The 16,449-nt window shown below is 37.5% G+C and overlaps 1 protein-coding gene across 19 annotated transcripts in view; it reads right to left on the bottom strand.

The window, feature by feature from the left end:
• The window catches only part of beta-Spec (spectrin beta chain), a 231,010-nt gene extending 214,626 nt beyond the window's left edge, over window positions 1-16,384 (bottom strand). For 15 of the 19 annotated variants that reach the window (XR_010853332.1, XR_010853335.1, XR_010853331.1 and 12 more), the window contains exon 1: window positions 16,213-16,384. The gene's annotated coding sequence lies outside the window, so the exon portion shown is untranslated. The remainder of the gene's footprint in view (window positions 1-16,212) is intronic. The other 4 variants (XM_067105458.1, XM_067105470.1, XM_067105460.1 and 1 more) reach the window with 2 other exon arrangements.
• Window positions 16,385-16,449: the final 65 nt, after the last annotated feature.

Below are 16,449 nucleotides of genomic sequence, written 5' to 3'. Positions count from 1 at the left end.
TATACTTCCCTACCTGCCAAATGACTTTAGTTATACAGTATTTGCACTGTCTCAAGTCTTCTCTTCTACTGTCCAGTAGTAATTATTTTTCAGGGCTACATTCATACGGGAGCTTAGTACTGACCTGATTAGTCTCACTGAACTTGTGGTTCAAGTGGTGTTTGCCTTTCCTCTTATCTAGCGTTTCAAACAGTTTTGAGATATTTTGACCATTTAAGCAATAATTCTTAAATCTTGGACCACCGTGTCACACCCTCAGAACCTCGGCCTTCCATTTTGTTGGGTCCGAGTTCCCTGCCTTGACAGCAAACACAGGGGCATTTTGTACTTAATGAGATGTATTGCTATGGAAATAAATGTCCCTACTGACATATTCTTAACGACCCCCAAACAATTCCCCTATGAGTAATCGGAATGAAGATACCTGACAGACAAACGGATCAACTCATACCATGCACATAAAAATACATGATGGATACCTGAGGTATAACATTATTCTTTAGGTCTTGAGTCTACCTACGTCCAATGTTTGACAGGAACTCCTTCAACCTTGTAGGATATATTATTACGTGGGAAATGCGAGGCGCAAAAGGATGCAAATATCAATGCATGATGAGGAGGGAGTCTGATGACAAAGTAGGCGTGAGAAACACATTATTGCTTGGTGCAGAGACATTCAAACAAGTGGACAACCTTCTATCATGCTCATTTACCATCATGGTCTACCTCTGTACCAAGATCGACAAACGCTTTCCACCAAGCAGGAGAATTCCGATGACAAGGTAAGTGTTAATGGCAAGGTAAGTGTGACATACATAATAATGCACAAACACGCAGACTGACAGACAAACAAGAGGCCAATCTTCTCTCATACACATCAATGCAAGATGGTATACCTTTACCTAAGTTCACCGAAAATCTCTGCACAGACAAATAAATGGGCAATCTTCTACCATGCAGATCTAAGGATGATGGTCTACCTTTATATCAAACGGACTGAAACTCTACACTATGGAAAAGTTCTGGAAACAATGTACCTGCAAACGACAACAGATTTTCCACAGGCAGAAAAACAAGGTTAGTCCCCAGACAGACACAGAGGCAAACATGTGGAGAATCTTCCTTCATGCACACCCCTGCATGATCCCTCTTTATACCAGGCTTGGCTGAAACTCTTTCCACCTTGTACAAGGAGTTCCAGTGAAAAGTTAGTAAGAGTGAGAGAACTACAAGTGGACAATCTCCTCACATGCATACTACTAAGAATAGAAGGTCTACCTTTATACACAGTTTCACTCTCTCCACCATATACTGTACAAGGAATTCTAATGACAAGTTAAGTGTAAAAGACAAACAAACTGAGTCTTCTGCAATGCTTATATTTATGCATGGAGGTGTACCTTTGCACCAAGTTTGACTTTACCTCTTTCCACCATGGAGGAGGAGTAGTTCAGAGGACAATTATGCCAGACAGAAATAAAGACTCCTCTCATCTACTGTATGCGCAATCGTCTATTTTTATACCAAGTAAGACAAACTCTTTCCTCCATGTATAATCAATTTTGACAAGCTAATTGCAACAGACAGGTAATCAAATGGATAGACTACCATCTATGCACAGTGCTCTAGTTCCAACTGCTTTATTCCTATGCAAGTTCACACGGTAAATATGACAAGAGATAAACTAAAGGACAATCTCCACCCTGCACATAATAAACATGGTGTCTCTCCATTTTAAGCCACACCGAATTTCTCTCACCATGTGCAAAAAGCTCAGATGACAAAATCTGTACACTGCACACACAATCATGAGGAAAATTTTCTTTTCTGCTCATCCCTGCTACGAGGTCTACATTTGTACTGAGACTGTAATACATTCCATCAAAAAACACTTCCCATGACAAGCTAATCATGGCAGACAGACAAATGAGAGGCTCATCTCCACTCAAACACGTCTATGTATGGTGTCTACTTTTTATACAAAGTATGACGAACTCTTTCCATTGTGAATCAGGAGTTCAAACGTCAAGCTGTGTGACAGACTGGCAAACAAATGAACAATCTCATTTCATGCACATTATCATAATCTGCTCAAGATGCACCTTAAAGAAGCTGCAAAATATACTAAATAGAGCAGCAAGATTAATAAAGATGTTGCACCACAGGACAGGATTACACCTGTGCTGTTTGAGTTGCACTGACTCCCTATCAAAGCCAGAATAGTCTTTAAAATATGTGTCAAGACTCAACAAGCTATTAAGGATGGTTGTCCAAAATATTTGAATGATGCTGCTTATAAAACAATTGAAGAATAGCTACAGATGGTCTGAAGGCATTTTAGCCAAGATGCATTTCAATATTAATCTTAGAGCCTTCGAATTTGCTGCTCCCATTTGATATCAGGAGGACTGTAAATATCTAGTCTTTCAGGAAAAATTGAAAGACTTTCCTATCTTCCGAGGGTTATGACAAGAATGGCTTTGACAATATGGAGTAGGCTGTATAAAATATCAATGTCTCAAAATTATTGTGTATATGACGATTAAATCTGTGGGTCTCACAGAGCGCCTTTGGAAGAGTGGGACCCTGAAAAAAAAAGGAAGGAACAGCAAACAGAAAACATCTATACACGGTAGTCTACCTTTCTAACTAGTTTTGATTGAAAATGTTTCCACCTTGTATGGATATTCCAAATGGCAACATAAATATGACAAACAAACAAGAGGACGATCGTCTCTCATGCACATGTGTGCAAGGTGGTCTACCTTTAAACCAAATTTGACTGAAACCCTTTCCACCACGTACAAGTGGAAGTCTTCTTTCACACTTCTATAAATGATGGTTTATCTTATATCAAATCTAACAAAATCTTTCCATCACGTAGGGAGGAAAACAACATGATAAATGGGACAGACACTTTTGTGTAGACATACAACAGACAATCTCCTCTTAAGTACAGTGCATTAATGTATGATGGTCTACCTTTGTACAATTTTTGAGTGCAGCTCAAAAATGGTACAAGGACGAACAATTGTGCAAATACATAATGACAGAAAAATGCGGACATATTTCCTTTCACGCAGACCTATATACATAAAGTTTTGACAAACTATCCACTATACTATAGGCTATGTAGAATTCGAATGACAAATTAAGTGTGACAACCATATCAGTGCACAGACAGACCCAAACAAGTAGACAGTCTCCACTGATTCACCTCTGTGAATGATGGTCTACTTTAGCAACCATGCAGGAGGAAACCGTGACCATGGGAGTGTGACAAGAAAAGTAACAAATAAGCCAACAAATAAGCAATCTCCTTTGTATCTAATTTGACTAAAATCCCTCTAACAGTTTAGGAGGAATTACGATACCAAGAGAAGTGTAACTGACACAGATATAATTAGCTATCTAACAACAGCAAAATACTTCAGTAAATATAGAAAGTAACCATAAATTGGTAAAGGTTAAAACTCCAAGTAAATATAGAAAGTAAACTTAAATTGGTAAGGGTTAAAACTGCAAGTAAACATAGAAAGTAAACAAATTGGTAAGGGTTGAAACTGCAAGTAAATATAGAAAGTAACCATAAACTGGTAAAGGTTAAAACTCCAAGTAAATAAAGAACCGTAACCATAAATTGGTAAAGGTTAAAACTCCTGATGCAACAATTGCTACAATGTAAATAATGCATTCAGCTCCAAGGCAAAACACACAAGTCAGTTTTTTCATGCATATAATGACAGTGTGTGTGTGTGTGTTTCAGTAACTGTGTGTGGTCTGGTAGTTAACGTTTTAGCTAATTTCCGTGGTCTGTAGTTAACTTATTTTGTTCTTTATTTGGATTTTGGGCTTTGTAGTGACAACCATGTCAGGGCATAAGAATTTCTTCATTTGGTTCTTTATTTGGATTTTGGGCTTTAAAGTGACAGATTCTACACACAGACACAAAATTATCAAGAAATATATATATATATATATATGTATCATATATATATTATAGATAGATGATAGTCTAGATAAAAAGATTGTGTGTAGAATCTGTTAGTCACTTTTTACACACACACAATTGTAATGACACATTGCACACACACACACACACACATATATATATATATATATATATATATATATATATATATATATATATATATATATATATATATATATATATATATATATATATATATATATATATATATATAGATTGTGTGTGCGTGTGTGTAGAATCTGTAAGTCACTTTTTTTACCAGACACGTATGCAATTGTAATGACCACATTGCCTCTACTCTATTTCTTGGTAATTTTTGTATGCGGTTGTCACTACAAAGCCCAAAATCCAAATAAAGAACCAAATGAAGAAATTCTTATACCCTGACATGACCCTTATATATATATATAGCATTAGCAATCCGGGACTTCCACTTGAAATACCAGGGTTCGGTCCCAATGCAAGTCAGAAACTCATTTCTGTGAAACACGTTCTCATGTGTTCATTTCCATCAAATCTCACAGTGAAGGGGTAAGTCGAATGAAATGTCAGCAATTCGCTGCTGGTTTGGGAAGTTGGGTAAAAATTTGCTGATATATTAGGCGTTAGGCGCCTGCCCTGTAAAAACCTCAAGTGCAGAGTAAGTACTTAGGTTCCAACTCCTTTTATGACTTGTGCAAATGAACTGCTAACACCCTGGACTCACACTTGAAAGACCTTGGTTCGGTCCCGACGAGAGTCAGAAATTTACTTATGTCAAACAAGTTCCTGTGTTCATTCCCACCATATGTGTATGTACATATATATACACATTATTTATATATATATATATATATATATATATATATATATATATATATATATATATATATATATATAACCCTCGTCTTTCGCTTATTGTACAAACTTGAGAACAGATTCACGGGACCGTCTAACCCCCCAATTTTTTTTTTACTGTCATTCAAGTTTACTATATCATACGATGTACCGCAATGGACAAGTATATATATAAATAATAAAGTTTAAGTCCCAACCGGCACGTGAATAATCAGGTCAGTGACCTCCCCCGGAGGAGAGTTTCAACATCCACCAACCAACCCAGCCAGCCAGCCATCCCTTCTCCCTCACTACACTCTCACTCACTCACTCGGTTGTGGTGTGTGTGAGTAACCCTCAAAGCCCCACCCCCTCTGAGCACTAGTTCATCCCATGGGGACGGGAGTCCCGCACAGTTCCACCCGAACCACACCCTTGTGCGAATATTTTCCCAGAACTACCAACAAATCCCCTTTATCCAATGAGTAACAAAATCAATCTGGTGCTTCTTTTATCCACATGCAATAGCTACACAAGGTCTCGATGAAAAATCAACGGGCATTGTTGCATGATGGAATGAACGAAGTAAATAGCAATCCAAAAAATAAAGCCAAAACTACTTCGCGAGCATTTCTGAATCTAGAGATGTGGAGACCGTAAAGGTTGACGTCACATGCATTTTGAGACTCCTGTATAAATTAGCGGGAAGACTACCAGTCCCACTTGGTCGCCAAAACCAACAGTCTGCCTCGAGCGGTAAACCTGTCGGTTTTGAAAACAGACAGGGTAGATACGTTAGAAAACTTCTACCAAACATTCGAATTATGACGCAAATTTACTGAACATTGTATACGAGTATGGACATAAGCTATGACTGTTATGGTCCCATTTTTTTATTTTCTTTTGACGGGCTGTTCCTTAGCTGGTTTTTATTATAAATTGAGCTTATGTTAATAACGCATATTAGTAACAGTAAACATATTGACTTCCCATTTACCTTGCTCCTCTGTTTCTTCTATGTCGAGCTTTTACCAAAATCTTGTACATTGTTCATTTTACCTAAATTCAATCTATGATTCTTCTTGAATATTTGTCCGAACATGCTTTTGGGCATTTTCCATAAACTGGTGATTTTTTTCGAGATAAAAATTAAACTAATCGACAGCCAAGAATGACGAAACAACTGAGAAAAAGGGAGTTTCTGCAGGATAGCTGAACACATGCATTAAACCGGAATGTTTCTTCTGCTGACAGCAGCTTCGTCATCTTGTTTACCGCTGGTTGGAGGAAGACGTTATCAATCAGATCTGAATCCCAGGCTCTTTTTGAGAGGTTCATCGTATTTCTTTGTTTAATCAGTGCTGAGTCTACCATCTGACTTTTGAACCAACAACTGCTGCTATAAATTATAGGTGACATATTCCAATTTATTCGATGATTACGATTATTTATGTGGTTAAAAATACTGAGCTCTGTTGGTCATATCTTACTGAACGTCTGTGTTGTGTTAGTCTTTGTGAGAGTGATTTGCTTATACATCTGATATTGGATTTGTCAGTCAAGGTTAGGGATTTCATATAGTCCTATGTTTTTGGGGACGGGCTCTTGCTGGACGTTAATTAGGGATTTGGCTGGGGTATTTAGGTTTGTAGAGACAAAAGGATTACAATTTCCGTGTCTGTGTAAACGTCTTAACCTTGTTCAGGTGTGGGATTTTGATTTATTGCTGGGCGCCTCCCTGGCCGTGTTTTGAAGAGGTCGGTAGGAAATGGTGTTTGCTTTAAAGATAGCTTTCTCAATTATATGGTAGGAGTACTTTAAGGACGACAGCTGCTTACGGATTAGTTCAAATTCCTTTTCCAGGACTTAAAGGGCTGCCCATGCTGCACCCGAATTTTTGTTGGTAGAATGATCCCCGAACGAAAAGACGTTGTTCGATACAAACAGTTAAACTAATGTTATTAATTTATACCAGGGCTGGTAGGAAATGATCTCAGTAGAGGGCTAATTTTTCACTCAAAAACTGTAGAACATCTTGTACTGGTACCTTTGTGATTAGGGAATCTACATCTAAACTAAATTTTATGAAAACAAAACTCCCATAACTGAACGAAAATACCCCGAATATCGACCACTGAGGCCGACAAGATGACACTTCCTGTTCCTGAGAATACAAAACAGTTTTAACTAATTTTATTAATTTACATACCCTCACTCATAAGAATATCTATCCATTCCCTCTTCATTCGTTAACACTATGCATCAACCTTCATTCGTTAACACTATGCATCAACCCTTAAGTTTTAACTCTCTCCGTCGCCTCTTCATTTTTCAAAAATAAGGCTCATCATCGCAAGTAGGTGCTGCCATTCCGCCACCCACACTTTTAAATCATGAATTGGCTTCCTAGGACTTGACCAACAACAAAGCTTGCACGGCATAAAGGCATCTAAGAGAAACAAATCCAAGCCAGTACAACATGGTTCGCCCTACCTGGGAAAGAGGAGTATGGCAATGAGGTTGGTGAATGTGATGTGGCTGTGCCGGTATTCAAGGGGAGGGAGTGGGGGAAGTGGTTCCGGCGATTTCAGACATCCGGTGTGGGGTGGTAGTAGTGGCGGAGTTACCAAGATGACGCTATCCAACAGTCGGTGTCCGCGGGAGTTAAAAATACGAAGATTTGTTACCATTGGTAAAGGAGACTTTCCCGGCCTTGCTCACCACTTGAAAGAAACTTGGTTTCGCTGGCGCCTAATGAACGCCATGGGGGCTCCTTTAAAAGTTTAAAAAGCTTTCAAGGATTCACGTTCTTTATCAAGAGATTACTTAAGAGTCCAAAGTCCTACGATATACACAATCGTGTTTTTCATACTATGTCTTATAACAAGAAATGGTTTTGTTTCCACTCAAGAGCAATAATGTACAGGGCTACTGACACCGAAATTAAATATAAATTGACATGTAGCTGCCGCGATTAATGCAGTACTCACATGGCTCACATGCATCACATCGAAGGACTCATTTTCCTCATAACAAGGAGTTCAGTGAGGCTACACTTTATTATTTCAAAACCAACATCAACAAACGTTATGTCATCCTGACTTGAAAACAAGACGGGCAGTACGAGGTCACAAACTACTCTAGTTCACTTTGGCAATAATAATTCCACATCAGAGCATTCATTTTTACTGTCATGGTCTTTAAAGGTGTCAAGTGAGTTTAATCACTTACAAATTCGCGCGCAAACACACACACAGACTTACTGAATCATGTTATGCACCTATAAACCTATGCAAAAAAATGTGACACTGCATTAACAGCACGATCAGATACAAATAACATGTGTACTGCGCTGAACATATTTGCTTTTGATATTATTAACCTGCGCAGGTCAAAGTTTACATAAAACCACATTTAGAAAACTCTTTAAAATTTAACCGAAACAGAATAATAAAGAGGTATTTATTATATCGTGGCTTTTACGAGTAACGTAGTTTTTAATGCAATATATCATCAATTATTCATTAAATATGTCAACGTACCTTGCTACATTTACTCAACTGTATCTTCGGGGGGACATACGCATGGTGCGACAGACGGAAAAATCTGCATTCCAGTCAATAAATCTATTTTTTCTCTGCGAGCACGCTTCGTCGACTGCTCGCTCATAACACTTATTTTTTCCTGTTGAACAATTACATGCAACCAATTACAATTCATAAGTTCCTTTGCTACGACACTTCTACAGCCCCGAGTGGGGAACCATTGAGGCTGAAAATAAACGTTATCAATTATAGGAAAATTAACTTGATCCATTGTGTAAGAAACCTCACAGTTCAACATGAAGACACTGAGTGAGGGAATCACAAGCTGGGGATCTGCTGGTTAACCATCTTTTCAACTGACCCAGGGTATGTCATGGTAATTTTTTTTGCCACCATTTCTAACCTACCAATGCGATTTTCTTAAGCTGTTATAATCACGGAACACCCACCCTCTTGTAGCCTGCTCTACCTTAACACCGGATGTTTAGGTTGGAATATGCAGTTTCTACTGTGCCGTCGGGATTTTTATAGGTATTCTATACTTTTTGAGCAGACAAGTGCTAAGGGGATAATCTTTGAAAATCTTTGGACGTCAAGTATAGCAGGGTTAGTCTGTTTTATTTTTCAATATCACAATAGTCACCTAAACATTTCTGGGAGATTATAAAAGCGTAGTATAATCCGGGGATCATCATCTAATCAACTGGCTCCAGAGCATCATTCCCCTATTAAACAAATCTCTACATACCTAAATTAGATTCACCATAGATCAAAGATAATCTGTCAGGCTTGAGGCTAAATATAAGAACGTTCACTGACCACAAGCAACATACTACTCCGACATATTTTATTTTAATCTAAGGACAACGTAACGAGCAATCAATTGCTCTTTCACTCAAAACAGAAAAAAACACCCAGGGGAGAGAAGGGCGAGGCTTAAGCACAGACGTGGTTATGAGGCTGGCTGAAGGGGAAAAAACTCTTCCCTTGAATAATGACAGAAATAGTAACTACAGAAGAATTTGAGAAGCCACCTTGCAGCAGGGAAAAAGAGGATCGAGGGGTTAGGTGCAGGAGGGTAAATGACAAAATCAACCTTGATTCTACCATATCGAGGAGGTAGACTAAAGAAGAGCCAAAACACAACAGCAATATTCCAGCAACAAAACCTAAAACAAAAAGATTTAGTATTGCCCGATTTTACCTTCTGAAGCATGTGATCTCTCCATGATAAGTTTAAAAGTAAATTGGTTACCAACATAGTTGTTACTGTAGAGCAGAGGTGTACAATTACATTAATATACGAATTCCAAAATTGGATGGGATTAAAGATATTTGTTGAAAATCTACCCAGAAGCACTAATATGATTGACCTACTGAGCCCAATTCAAATAACAAGAACAGACGAAAAAATTACTTTCAGACTGGAATTGACCCTGTGAAATACCCCTACGAAAGTGGAGTGACGCAGATGTAGAGCCATCAATGACGGCAGACAGTAGATGGTTAAAAAAGCTGGAAATAAGCTTAAAGAAAGAAACATTATAGCCATATACACGAAGTACTTTTATAGGGTGACCAGACAGGCAGCCAGCATTTAGTAAAACGTAACATGGCCATGTGAATGATGTGGGAGATATAAGAATGAATCTAATGATATGCAACAAATGTAACAAATGATGTCACAACAAATGTTCAACACTGCAAATATAATGACGTTCAAGATAGGAAGGGGAGGCCGTGTGGTGATGACAGGACAAGTCTAGAATTGGTAAACATGACTGTTATCCTGGGGGACACTCTCGACTGTAAAGGTGTCGAGAGGTCACGAAAACAGAACTCATTGCTAAGATGCAGCAGAAAAAGAATGCTCAAATACTGGTAAATATGATTATATACACTTTACCTGGAGGATTGATTGTCTGATTTGCAACTTCTCTACTAAATGATATTCACACCGGAGGACCACAAGCCCTTTAATAAAAAGTTCATTAAACCGAGATCCATAATAATAATAATAATCTGAGATTTATAAGTATCTACAAAACCACCTAAATTTTTCAACATTCTCGTGTTTTCGTATTGTATGGTTTGGTAGTAATCAGGAAAGGGGTTATGCAGAAAATTTTTCTTTGTGTCAGTCATGCAGCATGTTGAATAAAATGGCATTTTCTAAGGAATTCTGGACAATTAAAGATAATGTGATTCTTCAAGTTACACAGTGACAATTAGCTTTTTTGTTATCTAAACGTGAACTACTAAAATTGTATTTAACTCTTCAGTGTAGTGAATATTGGGAGTATGACTGCCATGTGAAATGCCACTGAGTATATTGCTGCTACTAAGGTAAAATAAGTAAAGTGTAAAGGAGTCTGTCTTTTCAAGTCAAATGATAATTCTGCAGCAAAACACAGAATGGCAAGGTATTACCATACTGTCAACTGGTAATTTTCCAGTACTGTAAACCCTATCTACAAAAGAAGGATGTCATTCTTGCTGACTTACTTGTCTTCAGCTGCCAAGAGGATCATATAGGCTATGCCCGAGATGGTGAAGCCCTGAACAGAGGAGGCAAGAAGGCAATCCTTTTCTACCCAGATGAGTGATAAAGGTTCAATTTTTAAACTCATGGATTGTGCAGAAGGACCAAACTGCGAGAAAATCTTAGATGCAAGCCATTGCTGATGAGATGGCTTCAAGCAACATGCCAATGTTTGCCGTGCAACATCAAGCTTAACTGCAAGTGCTGATGTGCCATTGTTCCAAGAAAACTTTGAGGTTATGGACTACTGGTGGTGGATACATCAGGTGCTTAATAAGGACAATAAGGACTTCCCGATGATTCAAGCCATCAAAGCACCATACTGCCCTAAGCTTCTTTCCAATAAAGAGGGTCAGCTCAAGCTGCTGCCCTTTTCAATATCATTCAGGGAATGCTAGAATACTCAAGGTATTTGTCACATAGTGGCTCCAGGATACATGTAAAATAGCCAGTACCCATAGCTCCATGGAGGGCTATGTTTTGCTGATACTATATTCAAGTACCTAATGTGGTACAGTATAACGAAAAAATCATTCTACTTATTCAGAAAAATAAAACCAAAACTTACTGTCAATATTCTGCCTATTCAGCTTTTACCTACATCAAGTGTTACAGGTAGTTTGGTCACTGTTTAGTTTCTTTTCCTTTTTTTATAGTGATTACAACCACCAATACAATTATGTTAACTGCCCTTTTTGTTTCTTGTACAGCATATTATTAGCAAATCCTAAGAAGAAAATTAATCTGAGTTTTAATCTTGTCCATACCAAGGTAAACTGAAATTTCAGGTTAACCACTATCCTGGGTTTCTTGCGGGCAAGCAAAACTTGATAAACTAACTGGAAATTCCTTCAATCTGCCAAAAATTACAACTTTATTTCTTTTTGTAATCAATTGCAAAAAAATTTTCTTTGACTTTCTTGCAAATGTACAGTTACTAAAATACTAATAAGAATACTAATAAGATGCATATAATGTAACTTTTCTAACAGGAATTTTTTTCAAATACCATATGTTTAGGCTAGTTTATGTTGCTATCTGTTGATCTTTTTCATTATTAAGACAGTCCAATCAGAACTGACTTTTAGCATAAAATTAATGTTTATGATTATGAAGAGAATTATGTGAATCTAAGACCTGCTGTTGGAAATACTTGATTTTTTTAGTAAATACCACTTTCTTATCCAGGAAAGAAGTGATTTTTGAGTAAATACCACTTTCCTATCCGTCAATTAATAACTGCAGGTTCAACGGGAAGAAAAGATCACTACAATGTAAAATGGAGCAAATGGAAAGGAAAAACCGGTGAACAATATTAAGTACTGGGATACATCTTAACCTAATATAGGTTGATAAGGAGGCATGAAGGGAATCTGTCATGAGACCTCCCAAAACTTTGGCCAAATAACAATATGGTAAGTGTCATGACTGCAAAAGACAGATGGCAGCTTTAGACAATATACCTTTATAAAACAGAGAGTAGCTAATAAATAGCAACATGTCTACAACCAAGTTTTAATTTCTCACACCAATACAATCAATAAAAAAGAAAGAAACATTAATACAGAATTGGTGTCATCAATACATTGTTGATAGCATGAATGAATGAAGGCATGACCATTCCTACTTGGCACAGTAATTTGTCTGGTCAATTCCAGTAACAAGTAAGACTGGCTGAGGCTAAATGTTTGGGTGACAGTTCTCTTTTTGTCACTACAAGTCATTCCTTAAAACATGTGCACTTCATCCAAGGCATACTACAGACATACAGAAAAGATTCAACTGAAGACTTCCCTATTTAAAAGATAAGCAAGGACCTTTCTCCAAAAACTATTTACTTTATTTTTTTTAAATTTCTTTCTCTTACACAAGCAAATAATATGTAATGAATGGACTGACTGTAAATATTACAAGCTAATCTTCACCCTTCCAGTGATCTCTCAAGCTACTGAAAAATTGATATTTTTGCCCTTATTCAAGTACAGGTACTACTCTGAATCTACATACTTTCATCCTGATGGCCAGTATTCATACAATAAAACAACTACTAGATTCCATACATTGTATATCTGCAATGCTCTTTTACAACTACAGTAATTGATTACATCCATGACAACCCTGACAACAGGATGGAAACCAAAGGCTTAGCTGGGTATTCAAAGTTACACTTTTCAAGCAAACAGCAACCAGTAATAGTTGATGGTATTTTATTTTACTAAGCTTTGACTTGACTTAGTTGATGTTCCTCAGGGTGGTGTTCTGGGGTCTATGGTACACTATGGAGATGCTGCTATTCTTGTTGAAACTGAAGTTATTTGCTACCCCAAAAATGCTTAATAAAGTACAGTAGATGCAACCCTTAAAACACCTAGACTGGCATATGAGGCTGCATGGTGGGCCGAGACACATACAGTATATTTATTTCATAGCCATATAAAAACTAAACTAAATACTAATACTGGTTGATGATCATAAGCATACAATTTGAAAATACCACACCAGGTTTGGAGACCACAATCCTCAATACTGTATTTTTCTTTTAATGGAAAATTAAATAGTTTTGCACTCCACCTTACAGGGAGGGTTTAGTTACAACACAGGTAGCCTAAGTGAGACATGGCTTAAAATGTGTTGCAACAGGCTTGTAATGGACTAGGGGTGAATTGACACCGACTCCACAATAATTCATATTTTTACTTGACACTACAGATATACAAAAACTTTCTAACACAAAATTGTAATTTCATAACCTAACACAATATCCTGAGGTTTCCTCCCTCTGCATGGGGTTTCTTATGAACACGATCTTCCCATACTTTTAGGCAGCTATACTTTCACTAACAAGTCTAATGGCAGCAAATGCATCATGAAGCATAAATATTTTCAAATATAGTTAAATGAACTATGTCCGAGCACACAAAACCTATATACAGTACAACAGCTGTCTCAATTCAACCCAACAAGAATGTCAAGACAACAGTTTAAACGTCTAGACTAGTATGAAAAATCCACTGCAAATGTAAACTTTTATCTTTGTTCATAGTACAGTAAGTGTGGGTTTTAAGACGTTACACCTCAAACTGACACAGTTAGCTACAGTAATTTGAGCAAATTAGTGAAATAAGTGGTTTTTAGCAGGAACATTTAACATGATTGAATTTTAAAAGCTTTAGTTTTTTTTCTTCTGATCTTAGGCAATAATCGTAATTTTTAATACAAAATACATTCAGACTTGGGATACAGTTTGAGCAGTAAACAAAACAAAAATTAAACCTAAAATACAAGGTGAAAATGTCCATCATTTCAACTCGGCCTATGTCGTAACTTGCCACACCCTACACTAAAGATAACTTTATTTAAAAATAATGTCTCTAGTTATTAACAATACTCGAACTACCTTGAGCTCCATCTTTCTTCATAACAGTTCCAAAAGAGCTTTCATCCAATGATACAAGAAAACAGAGTACGGTACAGTATTGATTGCGAGACTACGTATATCTAAACATGAAATTAAATCCAAATTACTTTTTCTGTTCTCCGGTTAATGTAATATTGTTTAGTACGGTAGTTACCAGACTCCAGGAATCATTCAGAGATGGTTCCCATATTCCATATGATGGTAATTATGATTTGAACCATCACTACTAGATTATTATTTTTATCATCTTCCATACGCTTTATTTCAACAGGGCACTTCCATTAGCATCTGCAAGCAAAGTAGTGAGCGTTATTCACTTTGTACAGCAATAGCATTTACATTCTGTTGTGGTGCCAAAATTATGTTGCCCTTGACCAAAAATCATTAACTCCGAATCTCTCCTCTTGCTATGAAAATGAGAAATAGTCTCCTATTGAGTAAAATGTTTGTAGTACTTTACAGACCAGCCCTAAAGTTTCTGTTTTTTGATATAAGTATATTAATTATGTTTATTTGTTTATCTTTATTCAATTTTTCTACTTTCTTACTGTAATGAATACTGTGCACTGCAGCAAAAAAATTTATGTGGTTAATTTACAACTATCATGGACTTAGGCTACATCACTTGTTATGCACTTGTACTATGCATAAGTATTACTGAATTTTGAAAGGGAAAGCCCTTTTAAGAAAATTACCTTCGACTGCAAATTTTATGAGTTTATGGGGCATGGCTCGAAGGGAATGCATTTCACATTTACCATTTAAGCGTTTCTCTCCTGAGCCCAACATAACGTAACGACCACAGCGTAAACTTTCTTGATGCTCCTAGCAAAATACCCTGCAGTGCTTCCTCAGGCCAGTTCCCGTTTATCGAAATTAAATTTTGAACGTATTCAGTAAATTTATATATATAGAGTAAAACGCTCCCTTCTCAATCGTCATTTGATTCACATCATCTGCATCCACCTATAGTGTAAACATTATATTTTAGGAATCTGACACAAATTTAAGACATAAACCAATACCAGAAATTTTTCCTCTATACTGAAATCATTCTACAAACTGTTGACATATAAGGAAGAAAACAGCCTTCATGCGTGGGGGCGTGGCAACTATACGAATGTAGGCTGTGTGGCAGTTACACATTCATGGCCTACGCTTAACTTACTATTTTACCCTGATTCAAACTGTAGCCAGGGCGATTCGAATGCTCGATCCCATCAGAATGCAGAGTAATGGGATCGGTTAGTTTAATGTGTACAGTAAACCATTGTTTTCCCCTTGACAGTATTGCTAGGAGTAAAGGGAGGACCGAAGAAAGTGAATTACCGGCGAGTACCCTTCTTGACCTTTGCCTCTTAGCGCCCGTTACCAAAAGGCGAGGGGCAATTTACCTTCTTTGACCTTTAGTACTCGATTATGAATGACAAGCGAAGCCACGCTAATAAAGCAATTTTTAAATTATCATGCCAAGCCAAACTTCAGCACGCTTAAAGGAAAACACCATTCAAGGGTGGATTCGAGAAAGCGTCGTCATTGGGTTGCATCAAGGCAATGAGTCCTAACCAATCCCTCCCCCTCCTCTCCCGCTCATACCATCAAAATGAAGTCCACTTGCATTCCGGTGCATTTAAAAAAAATAATGAACTCGTATTAATTTCCCGCCGAGTTACTGTGTCAGTGTCAACGCGTTTAAAGGCCCTCTTGATCACCAAACCCAAAAAACGAATCGTATGTTTGGCAGACGAGGATCCTGGGGAAGTTTCTCTAAGTGGGGGAATCGTAGAGGAGGAGGAGGAGGGAGTGTCATCAACATCATCACCGGTAATACCAACTCCTTTCAAAACATCACTTTAAACTGAGGATTTCTTACTGGGACTGACTGAGTATTTGTACTCACCTTATGGCCCTGAGTAAATCCAACCGAATTATCGCCTAATAAGTATACTAATGCACCAGAATATCTACATAGAATTGTCACAACACACGCCACAAGGTTACCGTGACACTGGCTCAGGGGAAGCTACTCTACTCGTTCTATCCTCCACCACCACTTTCACAGTGGGAGGGGCAGAATCGCGGAACAAAAACTAGTTCCTCTTATGATGCTTGTTACTTACGTATCTTAGGCTAAATC

This window comes from Macrobrachium rosenbergii, chromosome 6, assembly GCF_040412425.1.
Source record: "Macrobrachium rosenbergii isolate ZJJX-2024 chromosome 6, ASM4041242v1, whole genome shotgun sequence".
Classification (NCBI taxonomy): Eukaryota; Metazoa; Arthropoda; class Malacostraca; order Decapoda; family Palaemonidae; genus Macrobrachium; species Macrobrachium rosenbergii.
This window is presented reverse-complemented; position numbering and strand designations above follow the sequence as displayed.